Source organism: Felis catus, chromosome A1 (genome assembly GCF_018350175.1).
Source record: "Felis catus isolate Fca126 chromosome A1, F.catus_Fca126_mat1.0, whole genome shotgun sequence".
Classification (NCBI taxonomy): Eukaryota; Metazoa; Chordata; class Mammalia; order Carnivora; family Felidae; genus Felis; species Felis catus.
This window is the reverse complement of record NC_058368.1, coordinates 119,731,023-119,757,290: the sequence shown is the minus strand read 5'-3', so window position 1 is coordinate 119,757,290 and position 26,268 is coordinate 119,731,023. Positions and strand designations below refer to the sequence as shown.

The 26,268-nt window shown below is 37.8% G+C and overlaps 1 protein-coding gene and 1 long non-coding RNA gene across 6 annotated transcripts in view; one reads left to right on the top strand and one right to left on the bottom strand.

Annotated features, from left to right (window-relative positions):
* KCTD16 (potassium channel tetramerization domain containing 16) overlaps positions 1–26,268 on the bottom strand; it is a 251,565-nt gene that overhangs the window by 194,592 nt on the left and 30,705 nt on the right. The gene's annotated exons all lie outside the window — the stretch shown is intronic.
* Positions 1–26,268, top strand: part of LOC109501171 — a 52,848-nt gene that overhangs the window by 3,173 nt on the left and 23,407 nt on the right. For 4 of the 5 annotated variants that reach the window (XR_006599941.1, XR_006599942.1, XR_006599943.1 and 1 more), the window contains exons 2-4: positions 5,654–5,789; positions 10,571–10,652; positions 15,146–15,230. This is a non-coding gene — a long non-coding RNA (uncharacterized LOC109501171). Of the gene's footprint in view, positions 1–5,606; positions 5,790–10,570; positions 10,653–15,145; positions 15,231–26,268 lie in introns of all 5 variants that reach the window. The other variant, XR_006599940.1, reaches the window with a different exon arrangement.

Sequence of the window (26,268 nt, the reverse complement as noted above, 5' to 3'; positions counted from 1 at the left end):
GTGCACTTACTTAATTAACATTTGCTATATGTCAGGAGGAAGAGCTTCACCCAGAAAGTGTGTTGAGACAAAATGACTCAGAGCAGCTACATTTACAAAGTGCATCCTCTGCTCTAGCCCTGCCCTGAGTGCCTTCCATTTATTAACTTGCTTAATCCTTACAGAAACTTTCTTAGGTAGGAATAATTATTATCTACAGTTAATTGGCAGGGAAGCTGAGACACAGAGAGTTAAAGAGGGTGGTCAGGGTCACACAGTTCACATGTGGTGTAGCTTAGCTACAAACTAGGTCATCTGACCCAGATCACACACTTTTACCACTAAATCAATTCTATCCATCTTCTCTAAAGAGTCACCATCTTTGGCAAATAACTTAGAATCTCTCCTGAGCGATGATGGAGTTTCATGAATCATTCACATATTCTTGCCTATTTCACCTTGTGACCAGAGAAATAGATTTTACTATTAGTTCATGCAAGGGATGTATGTCCAGAAATGCAAACCAGTGGATTAAAACACTATGAGGGGAATTCATGCTTAATAAGGAGCAGGTGGACTAAAATACCTTCGTCATAGGACAGGGAACATAAGTCAGCAAAGAGGTTAAATAAAGAATTGATTTAACGACTTCTTCCTGAAGACGAGCACAGTGTCCAACTGCTGGCTGGTAAAGAAAAACAACAAATAGAAACCTTGAATGCTCGGCTGGCTTCATGTACTTATGCACATTCCCTGTTAAGCGTGACACTGAAGCCGAAATTTTACACACTAGGTGGGCAATTACAACAAACTCATTTGCGTGTTACAGATTTTTTTTTTCCAAGAAGGAAAAAAGGATAAAGGTATCCAGTCAAAGCCTTGATGTTTTTCGATTAAGAATTTTTTTAAGCCCATCAGATTCTCAGGCTTTTGACACAATTGTGCAGTTCTTGATAAAACATTACCCAAGTGAATTATTTATAAAACTGCAGGGAACTGCAAACTCTGGTGAACAAATATTTTTGACGTTCTCGTCTCCTGGAGGGCTATTTTGCACTGCCCTCTGCTCCCTTCTGCAGGGATCCTGGGCTCTTTCTGGCCATGGCTGCCCAGTCACCTCAAAAGGTGGCCCAGCTGCTGAAGAGACGCAATGGGTAGGAAGGAAGTATCAAGTCAAGATGCCCCTGACTTGATACTTGATATGAAGTGTGAGCCCTTTAGCAATCCCCGGCTGCCAGGTTGCTGAAGAGAGATTAGGCAGCAACAAAAGATTGAAAAAAATGGACTGACACACATATACATATTACTCATACATACACATATGCTGTTTTTTTTTTCTTAACAGAGCCTAAAAGTTTTAATAACCGTCACTTACCAAAGGTTCTTCCCAGCCCTTCAGAGGCAAGCCAATGGGAAAATCCCAGAAACAAACATGGATTCTTTTTTTTTTCTTTTTTTTTTTTTTTGGATAATGTTACTAGATAACCCAAAAGAAATTGAATCTGCACCATTGGAGTTTTCATTTTTATGTATGACACCCTTTTTGAGGTCATATAACACTTTCCATTCTGTAGGAGAAAAAAACGGAAGCATTGGCATCAGACATATTTAGCTTTGAATCCTAATCCCTTCACTGTATGAACTTGGCATATTAACATTTCTGAGCCTGTTTCCTCAATGAGACAACGCAGATAATAATCCACTACAGGTTTAGCTGTTACTAGAACTGGAGTTGGTACAGTAAATAATAGCACCTATTACATCTTGGGTATTTAAACTTTTTTTTTAAGCCCACCTATTTATTTTGAGAGAGAGTGTGTATGTGTGTGTATGAGCAGGGGAGGGGCAGAGATAGAAGAGAGAGAATCCCCAACAGGCTCCTCGCTGTCAGCACAGAGCCCAACACAGGGCTTGAACTTACAAACCAGGAGATCATGACCTGAGCCAAAATCAAGAGTTGGATGCATCACCCACCAAGCCACCCAGACACCCACATCTTGGGTAAATCTAAATACATCTTGGGTATTTAGAAATAGCTGCTATTATAATGATGGCTCATTCATTCAACAACACTGAAGGGTCCTTTAGGAACCGAGCACTGTTTCAGGCACAGAAGATAAAGCGAACCTCATGGATTTCTAGCCTTCCTGGAGACTATAGTCTTGAGAATTGTTAGTATTTGAGTGGAGCCAGGTGGAATGAACCACTGGAATTTATTTCAAGGTGATGGGTTGTCCTCTTAGCTCCATCACATTTACTGACAAAGTACTATAACAAGATCCTATAATGTAAACCTCTCTCACCTTAGAACATCAAAATCAAGTAATGGAGTTGTCGTTCGTCTCAGTAGAGAAATGCTTAGTGAGGGAGAGGAAAATGAAACTTTCATTGGAACACCACGTTCCAATATTGGTGTGGAGTGGTTATTATTGTTGCTGGTTGCTTGGGATTAAGGTAATAATATTACATCATGTTAATGTTCTGCTTTGGGGAAAAAAATTGTAAATAGACATTTCCAATACGAGTACCATGTGTATGAGTGGTTAATTATTTTCCTACACCTGTTGGCTTGGTATGGCAGTAGGGCCAAAGCCATTTCCTTTCACTGAAAATTAAAATACAGCTCAATCTGGCATGTTTTTATCCTTCCATTAGTAGGAAAGTAAGTTTGCAAATAACTGAAAAGTGTATGTCTCTGGCAAGTAAGAAAAGCCAGGGTTTAAGTGCATGATTTCCAAAAGGAACCTTCACTCATCTCATTATAATTGAAATTGTATGAAATTTTATTTATTAAAGGTATGTGTTAAATTGCTTGACAAGTATTGTGCTTAATATTGTATGTATATAAATTTGGAGTAAATTAAACTTTTAAGTACACAGGGGAAGGTTTGATACTTAAAGTCATTCTATTGTTAATTGTTTTTAATAAACAAAACCATAACCCTTTCATTTCTTTTATGTAAATTCAGATTTACATACATATTAACATTTTGAGATTCAAAATCATCTCATCAATTTCCAAAAAGTACAACAAAAAAAAAGCAAGCAAGAAAGAAAACAACTCACATCTTAAATGTGTTTGTCCCTATAGTATACTGTTCTGAGTTCTTTATCTTTATGCCATTATGCATTTTTTAATTTTTATGCCATTATATATTTTCTGGGACCTATATTCCAAAAATAAACATGCCTAATCCTTATAATGAGAAAAATATTGTAAAAATAAATAAAAATAGAAATATACATGGCATATATATTTTCCTAAATTACATTAATTTATATTAATTTCATATGACTATTTTTCAGTAAATGTGCACCTTAAGGGTAGGCTCAGAAACAAGGCTAGGAATCATTGGTCTAATCTAGTTTCCCAAATGTTAAGTCATTTTACATCAGCTCCATGGTTTTTGCCAAAATTTGTGTATGACCTTTATCGTATATATTTAAATCTTGTACTTTTTACTTCCAAAGATTCACGGAAGAATGAAATTTTATATTCTCATCCTATCTGGAAAATGATCATTATTTTCCATAAAGAAAAGGAAACCACAAAATGAATATAATTAACAAAATAACATTAAATTCCAAACAAATACCATTTCCTGTTCAAAAGCTCTGATCCTGAGGCTTGTTCACTTTTCATTAAAAAAGTGAGATTAGCAGGGACTTGAGGGAGTTAAAGATAATCTGCCACAAAACAGAGATCACCTATGTAATAATTAGAAAAGCTAAAGCAGAATTGAGCATGGAATTACATTATGAAAGTGGAAATCTATGTCATTTAATCTTGATGCCCTTGCCACCTACAAACGCTTCCTATACTATTATGTCTCCTGTGAGACCCATTTGAGAACCGTTGGTCTAAACCAGCCAGGGCAAGTGGAGTACTAGCACCTCAGAAAAGACCTCTAGAATTGTAGAGTTAACACTTTTTTTTTTATTTTTAAAAATTTATTTATTTTGAGAAAGAGAGCTCAAGCAGGGAATAGGCACAAAGGGACAGAGCGTGTGGGTGAGTAGAGGCTGGGCAGAGAGAGGGAGGGAAAGAGAGAATCCCAAGCAGGCTCTGAGCTTGGGACTCCATCTCACAAACTGTGGGATCATGACCTGAGCCAAAATCAGGAATTGGGTGCTTAACCGACTGAGCCACCCAGGCACCCCCTAGAGTTCACACTTTCACCCATAAGTCATTGCAGTGGTTATAAAAGTTACCATAGATCCCAGTTCAACATGTCCAGTCCAACCTTACACTGTCATCCAGCATAATCATTCATCACATCACTTTTCCCTCAAATGTGTTCCAATCTGGGATAATCCATTATATTCTCACCACACTGTTCACTCTCCTGCCCGTCCTTTTTGGAGCACCTGGACCTGGCTCTGTGATTATGACTGGAAATACGAAAGTGAGTAAGATTAATTCCCAGCCCTCAAAGAGCTCACAAACAGAAGATCAGGGTAAGGTAACATTTAATGACAATACAAGTGATAAAGGTCATGCATAGGTCTGTGTCTTGTGCTGTAAGGGTCACAGGGAGGGAGAACAGATGAGACAAAAGAACACTGCAGGTTCCTCAGTGAAAAGGGCAAGAAGACCAGCTAATCCATAGTGTAAGAACTGGTGAATCAGCTCCACAGAAGCAGCTAGGTCTGTCCCTTGTAAAATAATGTTCTACTTTGCATCCACGAGCATTTGGGGAACTTGGTGCAGTAAGGATTAAAGGGGGAAGAACAGTTTCCTACGCATATTTCCTCAATAGTTATAAGGTATGAGAAAGCCTGGCCTGTCTGGTGAATCTTTACAAGATTCACATTACATGTGTAGAGACAGATAAAAATATTTCAGAGGAGGGAAACCTGGGTGGCCCAGTTGATTGAGCGTCCCACTCTTGTTTTGGTTCAGGTCATGACCCCAGGGTCATGGGATTGAGTTCCCCATTGGTGTGGAGCCTGCTTTGGATTCTTTCTCTCTCTCTCCCTCTGCCCCTTTCCCTGGCTTGCACTCTACCGCTAACATAAAATTTAATTTTTTTTTTAATGAAAACATAGATCATGTTACTAATCTGCTTCAAACCCATCATGGGTTGATCACTGTTGTCGGAATACAATCCATACTCTTTCCCATGGCCCACACACTCTGCCCTTCCTCCAAAGCCACATTTCCTGCTGTTCACTCCAGTGCTCTAAGCTTTGGTCATCTTCCAATGGTCCAATCTTCCTATGGGTCCATCCCCCATAGAGGGAAAGCAAAAAGAGTTTTGATTAGAGGGGGGCCTTCCCTGGTCCACCCACACCTACTCAGTTCACCCAGCTCCTCATGTTTATCATCTTTCCAGCACTTGACCAAGATGTATCTGTTTCTTGCTTATTGTTCGTCTTTCCCATGAAGGGAGGAAATTGTACTGTTCCCTGTGTCCAGGATAGTGAGAGGCAACAAAATAAGTGATTAACAAACATTTGTTGACTGGATCAATATAAGAGTTTGGGAGGGAAAAAAAAAAAAAAATATATATATATATATATATATATATATATATAAACATATAAATATATATAGTCAAGTACTTATTTAATCAAAATAATTCATAAAAATCTTTAAAAAATAGTCATATTCTCTCCTCACTTAGCTTTGGGAATAGATAAGAAAGAGAATGGCTGACCTCTGGATTTCCAGGTTTGTGAGAGCCTCGTGAGGTTGAGAAAAGACCAAGTGATTGGAGCCTCACTGTAAAGATAAAGGAAGATTATTCAACCCTCCAGTGGTACTTGCCAAGAGATACAGAAGTCTGGATCTGCAATGAGGCTGCAAGGTATTTTTACACTTTGAATATCCATTTCCAGATTACACAAAGGATTTCTCAAGTGACCTTGAGTAAGCCATTTTGGTAAATTTCTGTGTTACTTAAATGAACCATCTCTATGGAGAGAAGTGATGAGGCTTGTTAATTTACATTTGTAAAGACACTTTGAAATCTCTGGATGAAATAACTTCTGTAGAGAGGCACAGAGAGTGAGGTAATACGCTGGGTCAAACTCTACCCTTTTGTAGAAGCAGACAGGAGTAGGAAGACTTCAGGACGCTTAAGGGGAGCCTCTGGCACATTATTTTTCAAATTAATCTTCTAAGAAAACACTCTCTTTTCAGTACATTGAGTGTTTTAATCACTTGTATAAGTTATTACTCTAGCAATCATTTCTTTTAACGTTTTTCTCCTTAAGTCCCAACTCTGTATAAAGGGAATATTTAGAGGGATTTGCCTGTGAGGTTTTCCCTCTACCACACTTACTTTAGGTTGTTAATTTTTACCCTACATCAGTGGCATTCAGTTCCTAAGCATGACAGTCTCTGCTGCTGAGCTGATTGGGACCCAAATGAGGTCATTTCATCAATTCTAGACAGATGTTTACAAGTTACAGTCAGAGATTAGAATAAGCTCAGGAAGGAGAAAAGAGAATTTCAAAGAAAGCTGCCAGTCTATGAGTTAATTATATCCATTTATAAGAATGGTATTAATAGTTACTTAAGAAATAATTCCAATAGAATAGAACATTTTCTCAGGATAATGATCTCTTTCAGCAAGGCAAACACAGATTCAAAGATAAGACATTAATTGTAAAACTGTCAAGGCAACAGCTTTAAAAAAGCTTAAAAAAAAAAAAAAACGCAACCACCTTTTCCAACATGCTACACTGATTATATACTTGTGATCTTTGCCCAAATGACCATATAGCTTTCTTTATGTTTTTCTTGACCTTATAATTGTGTTTTCTTTGGGAGGGAGGTTGGCATTAATTAATTTTATTACTTGCTCTCAGGAGTAGGAAGGATTTTTTTTTTTTTTTTTTTTTTTTTTTTTTTTTTTTTTTGCCTTACTGCACCTTGCTCTCCCTGAAAACTGAGTTCCTTGGCCTTTTTGATGGGTTCAGACAAAATTCTTGTCCTTGGAACTGCTCCTTGAAGAGGCTGCAGGTCTTGACGTTCTTTTTCTGTTCATCATATCTCTTTGAGATTTTCTTTAACTCCTTCACCTTTGAAATCTCATTTCATCAGAAGATAGTTGGTCCCCTTCTAGCTGCCAAGAGGCCACACATAACAGAGTTCTTTCCAGGTCAAGTCCTGCACACTGTCAGCGATCACCCACCAGCTCATTACTGGGTGCATACTAGACTATATCCATGATTCTGGTTATGTGAATACTGCATATGGAGCCACAGGAGAGGCTACACACAGCCAGCCTTAGGGTTCGGGACTTCTTCTTGTCTCCTCATACGTGGACTGTGGGAATGGAGTGGGGCCAATCTACTGGGTGCCCTAGGTCATATTTCTCCCTTGTGTGCCAAAGTTTTTCTCGGCTTTTGAACTAGTTATCTTAACAGATGCCTATCACTTCATGCTGTCTGGGAAGATGGAATGCCAAGTCCCTAGGGACTGATTTGTAAACTCCTGTCCCACCCTCTAATTCATCACCTGGCAGTACAGTATTGAACATTATGACATGATAGAAAACAACTGAACTACTAAATTCCTGTGGGCAATGCATCCTAAACAGAGACTGAGATACTATAAAGAAAATGTTTGGTATTTCAAGATAAGTGACTTTTTGATGACTGCAGGGTTTTCTCCAGCTTTTGACATGACACCTAATTTGTTCTGTTTGATTGGCAAAGAACTTGATTATCTTGACTTAAAAGAAAGCAACTCAGGGTGTCACCACTATCACCTATTCAGCCAACATCAAGTATTTATTGAGCACCCACTGAGTGCAAAGCATGTTACAGGAGAATAAAAGCTAAGAAAATACAGCCTTCTCTGCAAGGGAAGGCATTCTTTAAAGGATGAACTAAAACAAATGGGAATACCCAATTTTCAGTCACTAATCTGAGCACAGTGCAAACACACAGGTTTGGGGCATATAGAGAGGGCTAGTTACAAGGTCTGCAAATGGGCACATCTTTGTATCCAACTACTGGTTCTGTAAGTTGTCTCCAAATCCCCTACATTTAGAAATGACATCAAAATCCTGCAGGAACTATAGAAAATGAAATAAAATATACCATTTGTTTGGAAGAGCATCTCAATTTGATACTCATCAGGCAGCATCTATGCTCATGTCTAATCTGCTGACCCATTGGCTATTCCCACGATGATTGCTTAGTACCTACTTCAAAGTTTCGCCCAAGGTTTTCAGATAGGGGTGTGGCATGGTAAAAGAGTGGGGCTTTGAGACAGAGACTTGGATTTGAGTCCAGCTTCCCCACTGACTTAGAGCCATATCTCTGTAGGTTAATGACTAAATCTTATTTCCATTTCCTCTTCTCTAAAATGGGTGTAATAGCGCGAAATTCATATAATTGTGCAGGCGAAATAAGATCAGGTATAAATAGGCTTATAGCAGTACAAAGTCTAAAAAGTAGTAAGAATTAAAGAAACAGGAGTATTTTTCTTATTTCCCTCCTTTTGAATGGAAGTCTGTGTGTCCGTGAATGAAGAACACAGGGACTTGTAGCAGCAATTGTGATTGCTGTTTCCTTTGAAATTTGTTCGCATTGCATGTAAGGTCTATTTTAATTTCATGGCGACCGTATATAACCATGAGTTATCTCTTGTGCTGCTTAATGTTTTAATCACACTGCCCACTAGTTATACACTAAACAATACCTATTGTCTCCTCAGTTGAATGAAAAATCCTTGTGTACAAGGGCCGTTAGCATCTTTTATAAATTTACTTTTAGGGTATATTTCAAGTGTTCTCTCTATATTTTTCTAATGACTAAAATGTAAATAACATGATAAATACCTATGATCAAACCAGGATACCTATCCACTCATTTATAATTTGTTTTTTGTTTTTGTTTGTTTGTTTGTTTTCGAGGGCGGGAACTACCATGCCCAGGTATATACTGAAGGTTTGGTGTCCGTAGGACACTGTCTTCACAGAGCAGTTACTCCCATATCATTGGCTTTTATGTTTCAATCTTACTCATTTTAGCATTCCGGGATGTACCATTGTATGTTCTTGCACATAGAATATATTCTGTGTACATTTGATGCACCAGTGACTAGTCTTGGTATAAATGTTGGTGAAATTGAAACATGGGAGTATAACTCATGAATTAAGAAGGATGGACCTATAGTTAGGGGGGAAATATGGTTATAGATTATCTAAGCAGCTGCAGGCAATCTAGGTCTCACAGAGCTCTTCCAGCTTGGTGGGGCTGATAGATGATGCTGTGTCGTCCAGGTGAAGTCAGTCCCAAACAGCACACCACTCACTGAGACAAGCCAACTCCCAAGAGCCTAATAAAAAACTGTGCCTAAACCTTTGCCGACTTACTCCATGTGTTAAAAGAAAAGAAATGGTTGTCTGAAATTACTTTAGCATTTGCAAGGTTGAAACCAACATGTTTGTGCTAGCTGTTCACTAGCTATAGGAGTCCTCAATTAAATAGGTCCTACCTTGCAGCGAAAAAGCAATTAGTCTCACAATTCATGAACATTTATCTTACAGTTCTATGAAATTCTGGCTCTATTGTGAGTGGTGGTGGCAGGAGCGTTTTAGAATAAAAACGATTCCTTGAATTTGATTGTTCAATATTGTGCTTTGGGTAATATCAGGGGAAATGATACACACATCCCTGCCCTCTAAGAACTTACGATTTGGTAGGGATGCAGATACATGTATAAATAACTCAACTATAGAGTGAAGAATGAAATACAAAATTAGTAATCATAACTTACCCATTACCTACAAAAGGCAGCATTTTTGCCACACTATCCTCCTTGCATATTCTGATTTATCACTACTCCCCACTCAAAAGGATTATTAATAACTTAGTTTAAGATAAGATATTAATAACCACCTTTTCAGGTTCTGAGGGAAGATGTTGATCACACTTATTATCCCAAGCCTCTACTGTACTTAATATATATATATAATCTCACTGATGGCTCATATTCATCATATGCAATAGTATGAAAATCCTAAAATTTCTTGTAAACAAGGAATTTCCTCTAGCAACATGATCAATGGCCCCCAAACTGCCACTTACGATCCCTAGACCTTTTAGGACTTCTTGTTGCTTTCGAAGTGTTGTTGCAAAGCACTCCTCTCCATCCAGCCTCGGGGAAAGTAAGGCAGACAGATTATCACTATTAAAAGACCCCTGGGGGATTTTCTGGGTGTCTCAGCTGGTAGTCTTCCCTGGTCGTGTTCTTCCTGATGCAGCACAGGAAATAATAAACTTGTGGACGCAAATTTATTCTCTGTTCCTATAAGCTAACCTTGGGATGAGTCTGTTTGCAGGACCCCAAACAGGTTCACCTCAAACAGATGTTCTAACAGCCTTTCTCTCAGGACTAGACTTTGCAATCTCCTTGATTTATTTGTTTTGTTTTGTTTTGTTTTCAAAAAGAGGCCTACAGCAGTCAATTGTTTTGGCTGAGGTCACAGTGTTTAGAATAATTGAAGAGTTTCTTTGGTTTTACACTGCAAACGATAGGAATAGAATGTAGAATGTGATGTTTGTATTCCTGCAAAGAGCGATCATTGTACTTTTTTTTTTCAAATGATGCTGTTACCTCTTCCCACAGGTGATTTCTGATCAGTGAAGAATAGAGTTGGAGTTTTAAAAAGGAGGAATCTAGATCTTAAATGCCCCGGGTTCAAACCCAGGTAATAGCAACATAATGGTCACAGTCATATTTTATCCAATGGAGGCTTAAAAGCATCCCAGTAAAATTTGTGGGAACAAAAAATGGATGCAATATGAGCCTGGCATTTACAGTATTAATATCTCGCAGGATAATTATATATGATCCAGCAACCTACTTTTAGAGATCCAATTCTGCCAGTAAATATCTGGATGACCTTACCAAGTCATTTAATTTCTCCAAATCCCCATTTTATCATCTGTACAAGAGTGAGCCATTCTCTAAGGTTTTCATTTGCTCAAAATCCTATGGATTAAGATTTCCTCTTTGCCGAATGTTTGTAGTTTTATATGCCCACCAATTGTCTGAAGCAAAATCAAGTGATTATAGAATTAAAATCACTTTGAGCCCCAGGAACTACATTTTTTCCAAAGTCAGAGGCAATTTGGCCTCTTCTCTCAATTATCAGAAATTAGTTGGGGTGAGAGTTAATACCCTCAAATAGAAAGAAGAAGGTGTTCTGGTTGGGTTGCCAGCTTAGTCTCAATCTCCAGGGAAGTGTTTTCCAGATAATATGGTGGAATATGCTTTCGCCAACCAGATTGGTTTTCTCCAGAGACCTACACAGGCTTAGATACACTGGTCAGTAGACAATGTGTTGTGACCCTAGAGATGCCTATAATCAGCTTCCTACTTCTTCCTCAAGTCCCACATGGGAATTAATGTGATGGAGATTTAGTAGAGACATAGCAGACAACAATCCTTTTTTTTAATTCCTGGAAAAAAAAAGAAAACCCAGGACTTTTATATTTAAAAAAACTCTTTTGTAAAGTTCCAAATATAAAACAAACTTCCAGGTTTCATTAGCATTGGATTTGGTCTTGGTGTACGTATTATTTTCCCTTCGAGAGGCATTTAATCTCTCTGGGTCAAGTACTTTCAAATAGCTGCTATCTCAATTTGTAATAAAAGACACTTTTTTCAGTAAAAGAAAAAGCCTGTTATAAATCCCTCTCCTGTCAACAAGCATAACATCTTTTAAAAACTACAGAAAGGGGTATCCAGTTGGCTCAGTTGGTTAAGCATCTGACTTCAGTTAAGGTCATGATCTCACAGTTAGTGAGTCTGAGCCCTGCATTGGGCTTTGTGCTGACAGCTCAGAGCCTGGATCCTGCTTCGAATTCTGCATCTCCCTCTCTCTCTGGCCCTTCCCAGCTCACACCTTGTCTCTGTCTCTCTCTCTCAAAAATAAATAAACATTTTTTAAAAATTAATAAAATTTAAAAAATTAAAAACTATAGAGAGCTGCCCAAATGGTCTTTTTTTAAAAAAATAAAAAAATGGAAAAAAAGCTGATTCTATTTTTTTTTGAGGGGAGAAGGGGAGGGGCATACGGAAAGGGAGAGAGAATCTTAAGCAGGCCCTACACCCAGCACAGAGCCGGATGCAGGGCTCTATCTCATGACCATGATATCATGACCTGAGCTGAAATCAAGAGTAGGACACTTAACCGGCTGAACCACCCAGGTGCCCCTAATTCTGTTATTTTGTATAGTCACAGGTTTGCACTTTTGAACGGGGGGGGGGGGGGGGGGGGGCCCAAGGAATGAAATTATATAAAGTTGTTCCCTATTTTTTAAGAAGGAACTACATTTAATAAGTAGGCAATCAGCTTGATGACCAAACTTGTATAAAGCACCTGCTTTGTGCTAGTCATAATTCTAGACCTCACAAAGATACAAGAACACATGAAGTATCATAGTCCCTGATACGGGGTTCATTACACTACTCTCACTATTTTCACAGGTGTTTGAGGATTACCATAAAAAAACGTGTAGTGATACCCAAATCCCAATATTATGTGGCTAGAAGAGGAGTGATACATAGGATATCTGTAATATATAATTATACATTATATAAATATGTGACACTGGTAGATCTGGATGTACCTGTAAGTAGTGGGATAGGAGGAGAAAACATGCTGGCTTAGGGATAAAGATGACAATGAAAAGGAGTTTGGTGTGGCACACGGCAAGATGACCATGGATCTTCAAGCTTACAATATCTGGCCTGTAGCTGGTGATCCCTTGCCAAAGGATACATCTAAATTATAACACTTTACCCTTTTCATTAAGAGAACCAGAAATGGTAGGTCTGGCTTGAAACAGTAGTTCACAGAAATGACCTGTTGGGTTCCTATTGGTTATTGGCAAAATTAATTCCTAATATTAGAGACATTGCCTCATAGTGAGGAAGGAAAAGGTGGAGGTGGGTGGGGGTAGAAGAAAACCAAGACAACACAAGGTGAGAAAAAGAAGCTGCTTAGGCCGTGACAGCCATGCTGTAACACCTGAGTTAGGGATAGAGATGGATGAAACTTCTCTGATTCTCATCCTCTGTTCCGAAACTTGCCTAATGTAGTATCATGTAGTTGCATGTCTTTTCCAGCAAAATCTTCCAGTAAGGTTTTTTGACATGAGCCTCCTTATTGCCCTGAAATCCAAAGAATTCAGTGGATTGATTCTTTGTTATCTGGTTGAACTACACTGAGAAAGCTGAGAAAATCTCACCAGTGAGGCTATAGGTGTCATTGTCACCCTAGCCTATATTAATCAAAGGGGAATACTTTGGCTCTTTGACTTTTTCTAGGGACGTGACATTCCAATTTAGTATCCACCTACTTTGAGTTTTCAAAAAAAGCATTAAGACCACCTGTCCAAAGTTTGTACCTAGAGAAAACGGACACACTGAAAATTAATAATGACAGGTTGAAATATTTATAGATTTTCTGAAAAGGCAGTAAAGAAAAAAAATCAAGATTCACTTGGATTTATCTTTTGGTAGCCCTCCCCATAGTGCTTTTTGGTAGATATTGTTTATGCAGACTTTTGTTCACCCAAACAAGTGAATGCTTGGATTTAAAAAGATGATAAATGGGGTGGTGGTCTCTCATACATTTTAAAAATAAATGAATGACCACATTTTTCTAAAGAAAGACCTCTTTTTTGCTTAAATTATTCAATGTACAAAAAGTTACATACCTTCTACTTTTAGGAATAGATTTACTCATGCACTATATTGATATATCACAAACCACAAGCTGTCAGTGGCATGCCTGTACATGTAAATCGTATCTGCACATGCCACCTGGCATAGAAATTCTTAAAGTTACCTCCAGTTAGAAGTTGACTGAATTAATAATGGTCAGGAAACTTGGAGAAAAACCAAATGTTTAGGGATTGGAGAAGATGTTTACAATGTCACATTTTATGGCTGTCTCACTCAAAATGGATCACCGTGCCCAGTCTATCTGTAAAACAATGCTGAAAGTGTTGTCTTTTGCTTCTGCTACTTGAAAATCAATTACTCAGTTATATGCAAATAATAACAATAATAACCTTTTATTTAGTGTTTTCCCAGGCTCTCAGCGATGTAATAAATACGTCCTATTTCATAATGCTCACCATAAGCCCATGATGTTGGTGATATTATACAAGTCAAGAAACTAAGGAAGAGAGAGATTATCTAATTTGCCCAATGTCCTGCAGTAGTCATCGGTGGAGCCTGGGTGTAAAGCCTTCCAGGTGGTTGGGCTCCAGAACTCCCTTTTCAACAGCATCCTTTACTACCTGACCACATACATTGGTTTAAATATAGATTTTTTTAGTTTGTCACTCAAAACTCTTCAAGCCTTACCTAATTGACCCTTCAAGATTTATCTCTTGTATTTTAAGACTTCTCCACACAGAGTCAGACTCTGGCCAGATTAGGACTGGCCATTTCCCCAGACATCCTGAACTTTCTTATTCCATTACTTTACTGATGGTATTTCCTTGAGTTAAAGTGCAGTCACTTATTAAGGGCAGAGGGAGAATTGTAACCATTTTAAAACATATACAGATATATAATAATTATAAAGGCTAACAATGATTGATCAATTACTATTTGTCAAGAACTGCGTTTAATCCATTTTACACAAACATATAACGAATTCACTTATATGTAATACTACATGTCAGAATTGCTACCTTGATGTTATAGAAGAGGAAGCCAGGCCTTAGGGAAGTTAAAGCATCTTATCCAAATCAACCCAACTAATAAACAGCAGAACTCCAAGACTGTCTGACTCTAATGAGCAAGCTTGTAACCAAGCAATCTAGGCTGCATCTATTCCAAATTCTAATTTGCATTATAGTTGTTTGAGAGTAAGTTTTATATCTCCCTACTAAACTGCATGCCTCTTGGAACAAAGGCTAGATTTTGCATCTCCAACCCCTCCCCTGCCCCCAAATACACGCACACACATGCACACACACACACACACACACACGGAATTCTGAGCGCAATAAGTGATAAGTGGAGGGAAAGTAAGGAAGTGAATTAAGTAAAGGCAAAGAATTCCAAATAAAAGTGGCAACTTTGTGACTCCTGGGCTATTGAATCCCTGGGAAAAATATGCCTCCTGTGCTCCTTGAAGCATCACATATGTTCACTGGGCATTATTTTTGCCCCTAGGTCCCCTGACATGGAGCAGAATACTGCAGAAAGCGCCAGTATGCAGTGGATCCTCTTCATAAGGCCCTGCCAGAAATATCCCCAGGTTGAAGCAATTCACAACCCCTCACCTTGCTCTGAATGCTGTACAAAGTTGTAGTTTGTGAACATATGGTTTGTGAAGCCGTTAATTCAGGCTTCTCAGAGATTACAAAGCCTGCAGAGACTGTAAAATCAGGTAAAAATTTTGAAAGGAGCACGTTTCCTGGGCAGTTTTTGTATTCCCAGTTAGATTCCCAGCAGTCTGAGAAATAGGTATGTAAATTAAAGAAAGTTATTTAAAAATTCCAGGGCCAGAAGATATTAATAAATCTGATTTTGGTTCTAAAATGGGCAAAGACTCGAGTCAGCAAAATTTGAGACCACTTCTAATTTTATCTGACCCATTTGGTTACACGCTGCTTCTTGTGACAATATCAGTGCCCCCAGTATTCTCGAGAACTAGCAAGGTGTATGGAAAGAATACAGGACTCAAAGTCAAGAGACCTGGATTCAAGGTCAGGTCAGACTGTCCCTTAAAAGCAGAGCAAGCTGGTCCCTTGAGCCTCATTTTCATATGTAAATTGGAGATGGCCTGACTATTGACTTGGTATTGTTAATACAAAAACCCACATGAAATACTTTGCAATATATAGGGTCTACAACATAAAATGCATTAATCAATGGAGGGAGGCAAAAATTATAGCTAACATAAAGACCATATGTGATACATATTTTCTATTTGATTATAAGCAAGAATAGAGTTTTTCTCTCTACCTCCTTTTCTTCCTACCTCTATTCACTTAACTGACATTTACTGAGTGCCTAATATGTGCCAGACATTTTATCAGGTGCTGGGAATACAGTGGCAAACTCATCAGATAAGATACCTTCAAGGGAGCAGGCAATCAAAGAATGTGCAAATATATAAATGAATAATTTCTGAGGATGAGAAGCACTATGGAGATGATTACAAAAGAATTTTTGAGGAGGAGACACATAGTCTGCAATCCGAATGATCACAAAGAGTCTTTGGTACAGAAGAAAAAGAAAAAGTGAGAGCAATATTCCAGAAAGAGAGAATAACAACTGCAAATCCCTAAGACTGAATTATCTTGGCATGTTTAAGCGACAGAATCAAGGCCCCTGCAGTAGTAGTATAATGAATGAAGAAGAGGGTTTACCAGACAAGTTGGACAGGTAATACGTGTAGGAAGGGCCTTGGAGAGTGTGGCAAAGAATTAGATTTTATCCTAAATTCACTGAGAAGCCATTAGATAGTTTTAAGCAGGACAATGACTTAAAATGATTTGCATGGTCGAGATCTTTGATAAGATCAAGTAAAGAGGTAGAGTCTGTTAACATTGTAACACTGAGTGTTTTTGTTCAGAGAGGCAGCCAATATTTGGCTTTAAAAAGATTCTTCCACTGTGGAGGTTGATCAACATCTCAGTCTCAACATGCTATAATTGAGATTTCTTTCCAGTAGGATTTCTCTCCATTTCTTCCCTCTTTCAGAAATGGTCATTAAATGCTTCCATCTTTGGAACAAAAACCATGAATGCATCTTTGACTCATCTAATCCATCAGCAAAGCCAGAGGCTATTCCTCACCTTCTTCATTGGAAGTACCATGGTCCAAGTCACACTTGGCTCTGCCCAGATGACTGCAATGGCCTCCTAGCTGGTCTCCCTGCTTTCGACCTTGTCTTTCTGCAGGCTATTTTCAACACAGCTGTCAGAAAGAGTCTGATGATATTATTTCTCTGTCCAAAACCTTCCATTTGCTCTCTCATCTCAGAGTCAAAATCAAGGTCCTCACAATGTCATGTAAGACTTGACCCCATGTAGCCTACTTGCTTCTCTGTCGGCCTTTCATGCCAAGTTCCTGTTGACTCAGCTTCAGCCACACTGGCCTTCTTGCTGCTCCTTGAACACTTATGCCTCCTCTACCTCAGGTCTTGGCTCTTCCTGGGCCTTCTGTATAAAATGCATTCTATAGATATCCATGAGGCTTTCTCATTTGCCTGTTTCAGGATTTTACTGAAATTCCATCTTCTCAATAAGGCCATCCTCAATCCCACTCTCTAAAATGGCACCACTGTCCCCAACACTCCCTTTTTCCCTTCTTGGCTTTATGCTTTTCCATAGTACTTACCCACATCTACCATACCATAGATTTCAGTTATTTTTCTGGGCCAAACTAGAATATACTACTCCAAACTAGAATATAAGGTCTGTAAGAGCAAGATTGTTGGTCTGTTTATTCATTGCTGTGTTCCCAATACCACATAACAGGAGCTCAATAAATATTTATTAATCAAATGAAGAACCTGAAATTCACAAGCCTCCTCCACAGGTCAGTGTCACTGAGCATGGAAATCGCCCAGGCACCATTCTCCAGACCAAAGCTGGAACCCTGGGTGGACTGGGGGAGGCGCAGTGGGCAAAAAAGATGTCAGGAAAATTAGAGAAGTGTTAGGAAGGCCTGAGAGAGAAGGCACTGTTGGATGCCCATTTACCACAACACTGACTTGGTAAAGAAATAGGCGTGTTCTACAGCATCTTCCAGACTTTATGATCAGTAAGATTGGTTTGTTTTCATTGGTTTGTAATGTACTATATATAAATAACCCTCTGAAGGAGGTAATAACATTAACCACAATGATGATAATGCTAGAATTTATTGAAGACTGTTGCAGTTACTATTACTAACTATTCCACAAGTAGCTTAAAACTACCATTTATCATATTCATAGATTCTGTAAGTTAATTCAGATGGCATAGTGGGAAAGGTTTTGTGTGCTTCATGATGGCTGGAGCCTCAGCTAAGAAGACTTGATTGCTGGCAACTGAAATCAAGTGAAGGTGCCTTTATTCATACAACTGGCAGCCAATGCTGGCTATTGGCTGGAACCTCAACTGGAGCTTTTGACCATGCACCTACTTGTGGTCTAACCATGTGCCTGGACTTCTAAGCGTGATCAGGCTTTTTCCATGGTAACTCAGTGCTCCAAGAGGCGGTATCCCAGCATACAAGGCAGACGGTGCAGTGCCTTTCGTGACCTGGCCTTGGAAGTCACAAAATATCATTTCCACCATATTCTGCAGCCAAAGCAATCACAAGCCACAGAGAGGACATAAACCTCACCTCCTGATATCAGAGAAGCTGGGAGATATTGTTGCAGTCACCTTTGGAAACTCACAGAAACTATGATAAGCATTTTACATAATTACCTAATTTAATTATCATAGTATCCCAGTAAGATAGTCAGCATTATTTCAAATTTAGTGTAAAAGAAAACTGAACTGTAGAAAGTTCAATGATTTGCTCAAGATCACATTGTTGACATCTGGTGTTGCTGAGAGCCAGGTATATATAACTAACTCCAGAGTTCATGCTGTTCCTAATATATCTTCCCCATGGCCAGAGGAGGCTCAATAAACAAAGTGATATGAGGTTGGGAAAATAATACAGAAATCAAAGTGAGAGAAAAGGAGTAGTAATTAGGAAAACAAAAAGAAAATCAGTATGCAGTAGGGCACTATGATGGTACCTGGTCAATGTACAATTATCATTTAGTGATTTCATTTGTTTTATTTCACAGGATACGGAGATAGCATAGACAATAGCCTACATACAATTCCTCCTAAGTTAACACAAACCAAATATTTAAAACTTTAATTAAAAAATCATACACCATCAAAGTTCCATACTATCCATTTTATTCCATTATATTTTAAACATTTTGAAGTAAGAATTTGATTGTTTGAATGTTCTCAATATTTTGCTCTTTAAATGAATGTTTAGTGGATGTAACTCAATGCCAAATTTGGCTTGTTTTTCTTTTAATGACTTCTGCAAAATAGCTACCATTTATTCATTGAGCAAATGGAATATTCTGATGATTTTTTAATGCCACCTAGAATTACATACAGTCAGTGTCTTTTCAGTAATGCACTCTTGGGCATAAACTTCCAGATCCTGCTGTATATTGAAGAATTCACATTAAATTACTCTTCTCTGTGAACATAATGGTAGATAATGGAGGACTCAAACAGCTGAAGACCATCTCTCTGCCCAAATGTCACCTGATGTCTGAGATACAGCAGCCTCATAATTTCATTCCCCTGCAGACTTCAGTGGCTTCCCCCATTGTCCTTGCGATGAAGAACAGGATACTCAGCATGGCCACAAAGCCCCGCAGGATCTGAACCCTGCATGGTTCACAACCCTACCTGATGTCCCACTTCCTCGTTGCCCCTGTCTTCCAGACATTCTGTATTTCTTTACTGTTTTTGAGCAGGTCAGTCTTCTTCTCCCCTTAGGACTTTCACAGACGGTAGTTCCCTGACCTGGAATATTCTTATATCCTCCCTGCATCTGGCCAACCCCTAGACAGTAAGTCTCACAGTAACCAGCACTTGCTTAAGGACATTTTCCCAAATCTCCCTGACCAGGTCACACCCTCCATCCCTTCATATATACTCTTAAAGTCCTTCCTTCAAGGTATCCATCTCAGCATGACTTCACATTTATTAGTTTGATTCTCTGATTAATTTGTATCTCCCACAGTAGACTGTAAGCTCCTCAAGGACAAAGATTGTGTGCATATTTGCTCTGCAATCCCCAGCATCCAGCACAGTGCCAGGCCCATTACTCAGTAATTACTTATTAAATAAGTAAATGGATAAATAAATGTTAAAATGAATAAAAAATTATAATTCAGGTTTTTGAGGGTCTCAATCAGCTTTTTTAAAAGAATAATCATTATTGTCTTCCCATATCCAAAGTTTTCTAATCTTACTACCTCCATAGTTCACAATTAGATGACAGGCCAAAACGATGTTAATAATGCATAATTCACACACAATTTTCAGATTTTAAGGAGTTTCACATTAAATACTACAATCTATTTGATTTACCAATAAAGAATATAAGGCTCAAAATGCTACATAGTTGATAAGACAAAAAGTTAGAATTCTAATCATGCCACAAGACTCCTGGCAGAGGTGAGAAAAAAGGAAGGTGAGAAGCTGGAAATTGGGTCCACTTCTGAAGACTCATTGGGAAAGATATCTAAAAATAGATGTATTTATTCAACTTCAAACAAAACACAGACTTAATTTATTAAAGTCATTTTGTTAAAGTTGAGATAGATTGGGTCATTTTATATATATATATATATATATATATATATATATATATATATATATATATATGTGTGTGTGTGTGTGTGTGTATATATATATATGTATATATATGTGTATATATATATATATATATATATATATATATATATATATATATATGGCCAGAGAGTATATCGGATAGGGAAGTAGAAAAGTAGAAAAGAAGCCTGTTAGTTCAATTCCACACCTTAGACAGAAACTCTCACCAGTTTCTCCTTTATGTATCTGTTTTGTGCTTATTCCTTCTATTGTACAAGCAACCAACTTAACATAGATTCTGCTAGTCTTGACTGGCCTGTACAATGCCACTGGCTCTCAATGTTTTTTGTGTATACTCTTAATCTGACAACTAAAATAGAAATTGGTAGGAACCAATTTATTTAAGCACAACCCAGTGCCCCACACTCAAGGGTCTTATACATCATTTAACTCAACCACCTCTTACACAGACTTCATTGGACACCAGTCAATCCCAAAAGAGTGGACTAAGAAGACGAGTACAGATTTACACTGTTGAGTTAGACAAAAAATGAAGTCCTAAGTCCGCGAAGGATCAGGAGTCGTGGAAACTCTCCATGCTTTGCCTTGGGTACCTTAAAAGACTATATACCATAAATACATCAACCTTCACAATGATAAAAGGGCTGATTCAAATTATCTCAATCCTTGAGTTTGAGTTAACGTTATCCAGGACTTCTTCTGTTGGCTCTAGCCTCCTGTTGGAAGCAAAAATAAATCCTGTCTAGAGGAATACCATCTTAGAGCTCACTTTACCCTGATATTTCAAATACAGTGTCTGGAACTCAATAAAAAAAAAAAAAAAAAAAACAAGCCCAAGAAGGAATAAGACAAAGGGATCACAAAGAGAAGAAAAAACAAAAACAGACAACATTAACAAACTCATATGGGATCCAAATAATAGTTGGTTGGTGAAGGTGCTGACCTAAGTAACTCTAGAAATGGATGGAGTCTGTTAAGACCCAAAGCAAAGTAACTGTACATATGTACCTTTCTCTAGTTGGTAAAGTTATGTCCCACAGAGTACAGGTTAACAATTTTGAATTTGCTACACATGCATACTGGAATTGAACAGTTAAGTAAGTGGATGGCAGATAGCAGGAACAGGTTTCTCTCTGTTGGAGAGGGAGTTTACAGATAAGCAAGGGGAGGAACCTAGAATGATCCATGTAATAATGGATTAGAGCTGGAGTCATCAAAATGAACTCCTAATTAGCTTAATATAATTACAGATGGTTATGCTATCTGTATCATACTTACACATATCCTGTATAATATTTTTAGGTATATATACATACATAGTTAGTATACACATATGATAATGTGTGTTCTTGCTCTGTCAGATGCAAGAGACTAGAAGCAAAGTCACCTGAGTAGCAAGAAGTACACTGAACACCCACTTCTTGCTTTTTAATACCATTATCCAATACAAGAAACCAGTCATCCTCATAGAAATGGTTGAATAATTCCTGAGATTGGAGTAAGAAATATTCAAAATAAGCCCAGAGTAACTTGTAGTACCAGAAAATAATGAAGTGCTTAAAGACACACACGCGCGTGCATGCGTGCGCGCACGCGCGCACACACACACACACACACACACACACACACACAAATAAAAAACCCATAAAGCTGGTGGTATGTCAAAGGAACAGAGATGACAAATGAAAGAGTTGCCAAGAGTCAAAGCTGGAAGAACTTGAGCAAAAAGTAAATAAAGTATAATGCAAAGTTGAATTATAACTTTGTATAAAATATAAAATAAATGTCCACAACATTAATAAATGACTGAATAAAGAAATAAATGAGAAAGAAGAGACAAATCTCTGATGCAGAAGAATTCCAAATAATTTCTGTAGATATTCTCACTTTGAGGAGGAACATAGTGTGAACCATGTATAGAGACTTCTTTTCTTATTTGTTTGTTTGTTTGTTTAATTTCCTTACATGTTTATTTCTGAGAGAGAGAGAGAAAGAGATACAATGAGCAGGGAAGGGGCAGGGAGAGAGGGGGGTAGAGGATTTTAAATGGGTCCTGTGCTGACAGCAGAGAGCCCAATGCAGGGCTTGAACCCACAAACTGTGAGATCATGACCCAACCAAAGTCAGATACTTGAGCAACTGACCCACCAGAGTGCCCCAGTAGTGACTTCTTTTCAAAGAATACAGCGTGGAAAGGGTGGGGAGGGAAGGTGCAACTTTATGATGGAGAAACCTGACAACCACAACATCAGCTAAACGATCAAGGTCAAGATCAGAATGATAAGTCATGTTGATAGTGTGTACTATTGATATGACATGACAAAAGCCCACAGTTCTGACCTAATCATTAGAAAAACATCAGCCAACAGGAGCCTAAAGAAAGGAGATAGCTAAATGTAATCTGGAATCCTAGAACAGAATAAGGATATTAAGTAAAAAGTAAAGGAATCTGAATAAATTATGAACTTCAGTTAATAATAATGTATCAATATTGGTCCATGAATAAATATGGGCTATACAAAATTATTATAATGTCTGGTGAGATTTAATATACATGTAGAATTAATATATGTGACAATAGTTTGTATTATTTATTCAATAATAATAATGATAATGATGATATTGTATTTTGTTGAAAGGCTTATCATTTTCTACAAAAAGTCACCTGCTAAGAACTGTATTATTTTCCAAACAAGACTAACATGACCCCATCAGTAAAGTAGAATGTTGGTGCATGGTCCCTAAATAGGTAAGAAGTTTCTGGTCTCAGAATTCCAAGTAATGCATCTTGCTTTAACATTTTTTCATATTTACAACAGCAAGCTTATAAAACATAAAACATTTAAAAAATGTGTTCCCTTTAAAAAAAAAAAACCTCTTTAGATTACCAGCTCTTCTTCTGAATTTATCAATTTCAATTTACCAACAACCTTTAGAGAAAGTAGGTGTGATGGGATACAGCTGTGTACTCTTCCTCCCAAAACACAATGAAAATCTTAAATTCTCAACTGCAACATGGTTGCCATGTCGTATCATAGAATTGGCACCAGTTAAATGAAGCAAGACAGTGAAATGAGATTCTTTTCACGTTTCATAGAACACAGGGATTTGTGGGGGCTTTTCGTGGGGGGTAAATACTGAATGTAATATTTCAATCATACCCGAAAGAACATGAGTTAATATTTCATAGCTACTTAATCCACTCATTCAGAAATGGTAATGCAAATGTTCAAATATTTATGCTTCATAGGCAAAACTTTGTGCCCTGAATTATTGTATTGTGCTCTCTTATGCCACTGACTTTTGATTCATTTTGGATCAGGTAACCAGAAAATCACTGTATTCAACAGGGGAGCACTAGTGATAAAGTCTTTATAATAACAATCTTTTCATTTTTATTCACACACAAGCCTATTTGCCTCCTTGAATAAAATTAAAACATCCACCAAAGCCAGTGATTAAGGAAAGGATTTGTGTAAAAAGTAGTGTGCCTTTAATTGACCTGATTGCAATTTCCAATCTACTTCATGTGTAAAATTCAAAGGCTCTCATGAAAAGAGTGCTTCCACTGAAATATCCTGTTATTCCCAGACATGAGTGCCTTTAATATCATCTTTCCACCTCAGCCATAATGAAAGTTGTATGTCAGGTTTTCAATCCCATCCTTTAATGCCCCTGAAGTGTTGTGAGAACATGAGTGAGGTCAGAGAGGAACTGCATTATTTGGAATGCTTTTTACTCATTTAGTGCCCTTCCTTCCACTATCACTATCCCCAGGCTATCAAAGCAGAAAATCACGTCCAGACAAAAGCTTAGCCCCTTCAGAGTGAATTTCAGAGTTAAGAGGACCTCAGGCACCCTGTGTGACTTGACAGAAGAATTTGTCCTCTTGTACCCTGTATTAACTTCACAGTGTGGAGGATAAGGTATAGGAGCAGAGCTCATCACTTCCCACTTGCAATGCTTGTACCCCCACCCAATTCTGTTTTTCAGAGCTACGTTTCCTTTTCTATCTCCTCACTAGCCTAAACAATCTAGCGACATCAAAGGACGTTTTAAAACCATATACTGTCATCAAGTACCCCTTGACATGAGGCGCTGAGAAGGACCCATCACCTCTCTGGTATCCTTTCCAATAACGCATAACCTCAATCTAATCATAAGAAAACATCAGATAAACACAAACTGAGACACACTAGACAAAATAACTGGCCTGTACTCTTTAAAAGTGTCAAGGTTCTGAAAGACAAGGACAGACAGAGGTGCTGTCACAGACTGGAGGAGACTACAGAGACACGACCAAAGGCAGTGTCGCAACCTGGACTGGATGTTAGAATAAAAAAAAAAAAAAAAAGACATTAGAGGAAACTGGTGAAATGCTAATAAGTCCTGTATATCAGCTAATTGTGCTGTGTTATACTAAGGTTAGTTAATGTCTTAATTTTGGCACATGTTCTATGATTACATAAAATATTAACATAAAGAAAGGCCAAGTGAAGGGACTGAGACATTGTATTTTTTAAAACTATTCTTTTAGATTTAAATTATCTCAAAATTTAAAAATTAACTGAAAAAAAAAAACAAAAAAAGCCACCATATATTATGAGAAGAAGAGAAGGAAAGAAGAGAAGGAGAGAAGACGTGAAGGAGGGAGAAAAGAAAGAAGGAGGAAAGAAGGAAGGAAAGATAGAAGGAATGGAGGCAGAAAGGAAAGGAGGAAGAATCTAATTTAAAGAGATATTCAGGAAATTTTAAAAATGCTGACTAATTCTTCAGTGGATGTGAGTCATTCAGTTGAAACCTTTCCAATGCACACAGAGTCAGAAGGTGGCATAATACGTTGGTTAATAACATGGACTTTAAGACAAGATTTAGCTTAGTTTAAGGCCCGACTTTATCACTTATTAGTTCGGTCTCTAATGACACATAATCCTCTGAAACTAAATTTTCTCATACATAAAATAGAGATGTGAATAGTATCAACTTCATAGGTCTGTTATGAAGATAAAATGGAGTCATACACATAAAGCTCTTAGCACATGTCTGGCATATAGAAAGCATTTGATAAATGGAAGCCATTAATATTAGCACAGAAACTGACACTAAAAATTAATAATTCACCCATTCCATTCAGCCTTATCCAAATCTTGTCCATTCTCCAGGCGCCAATGGAACCTCAATGCCTTCATAAACCCATGATAAGTTCTCCAACCCATTCTGTATGTGACGTATGTTTGTGTAGTTTTCCTTCATTATCATTTTGTGTGGGTGGTCATGGTCCATCAATCAGCTATATGATCCTTGATGGTAAAGACCACCTTGTTTCTTCTGAGATTTTCCTTGGCATCAATGTTGAGCACACAGTAGGCATTCAAAAAGAGAAGGTAGTTTATGATTATGGTATTTTTGAATGTTTGTAGGGGAATCTGGTACCATCATGGATTTAATCACTGGGAATTTAGAGGCCTGTCAAAACAGGTGTTGAAGAGGTAAACATTTTCTTAAAAGCCCTTTAAAAATGAAATAAAATCTTTCAGAATCTTCTGAAAGAAGATTCTGAAATGCAAACTGAATTAGATTCTTCACTACTGTCTCTAGGGTTTATGTCATGTGTTTTTGTCTTGTAAAGAAGGCACTTTCAAATAAAGTCTCTCAGGGACTTCCACAGACACATTTATTTGGCTGAAATCCATTCTCCCAGGAAATTTACCCAAAAATTCTGAATAACTTCCACATTGAGATACCATGACCACAGACAACATCAGGAAGAGAAAGATCATTTCTTTTAATAATTCCCTTATATAGCATTACGGTTTCTTAAGTGCTTTTAAGTGTATTGTTTTAATTGATTCTCATAAAAACTCTGAGAAGCTATCTAGAAGCTATTATTAACCCCAGTTTTCAGATAAGACA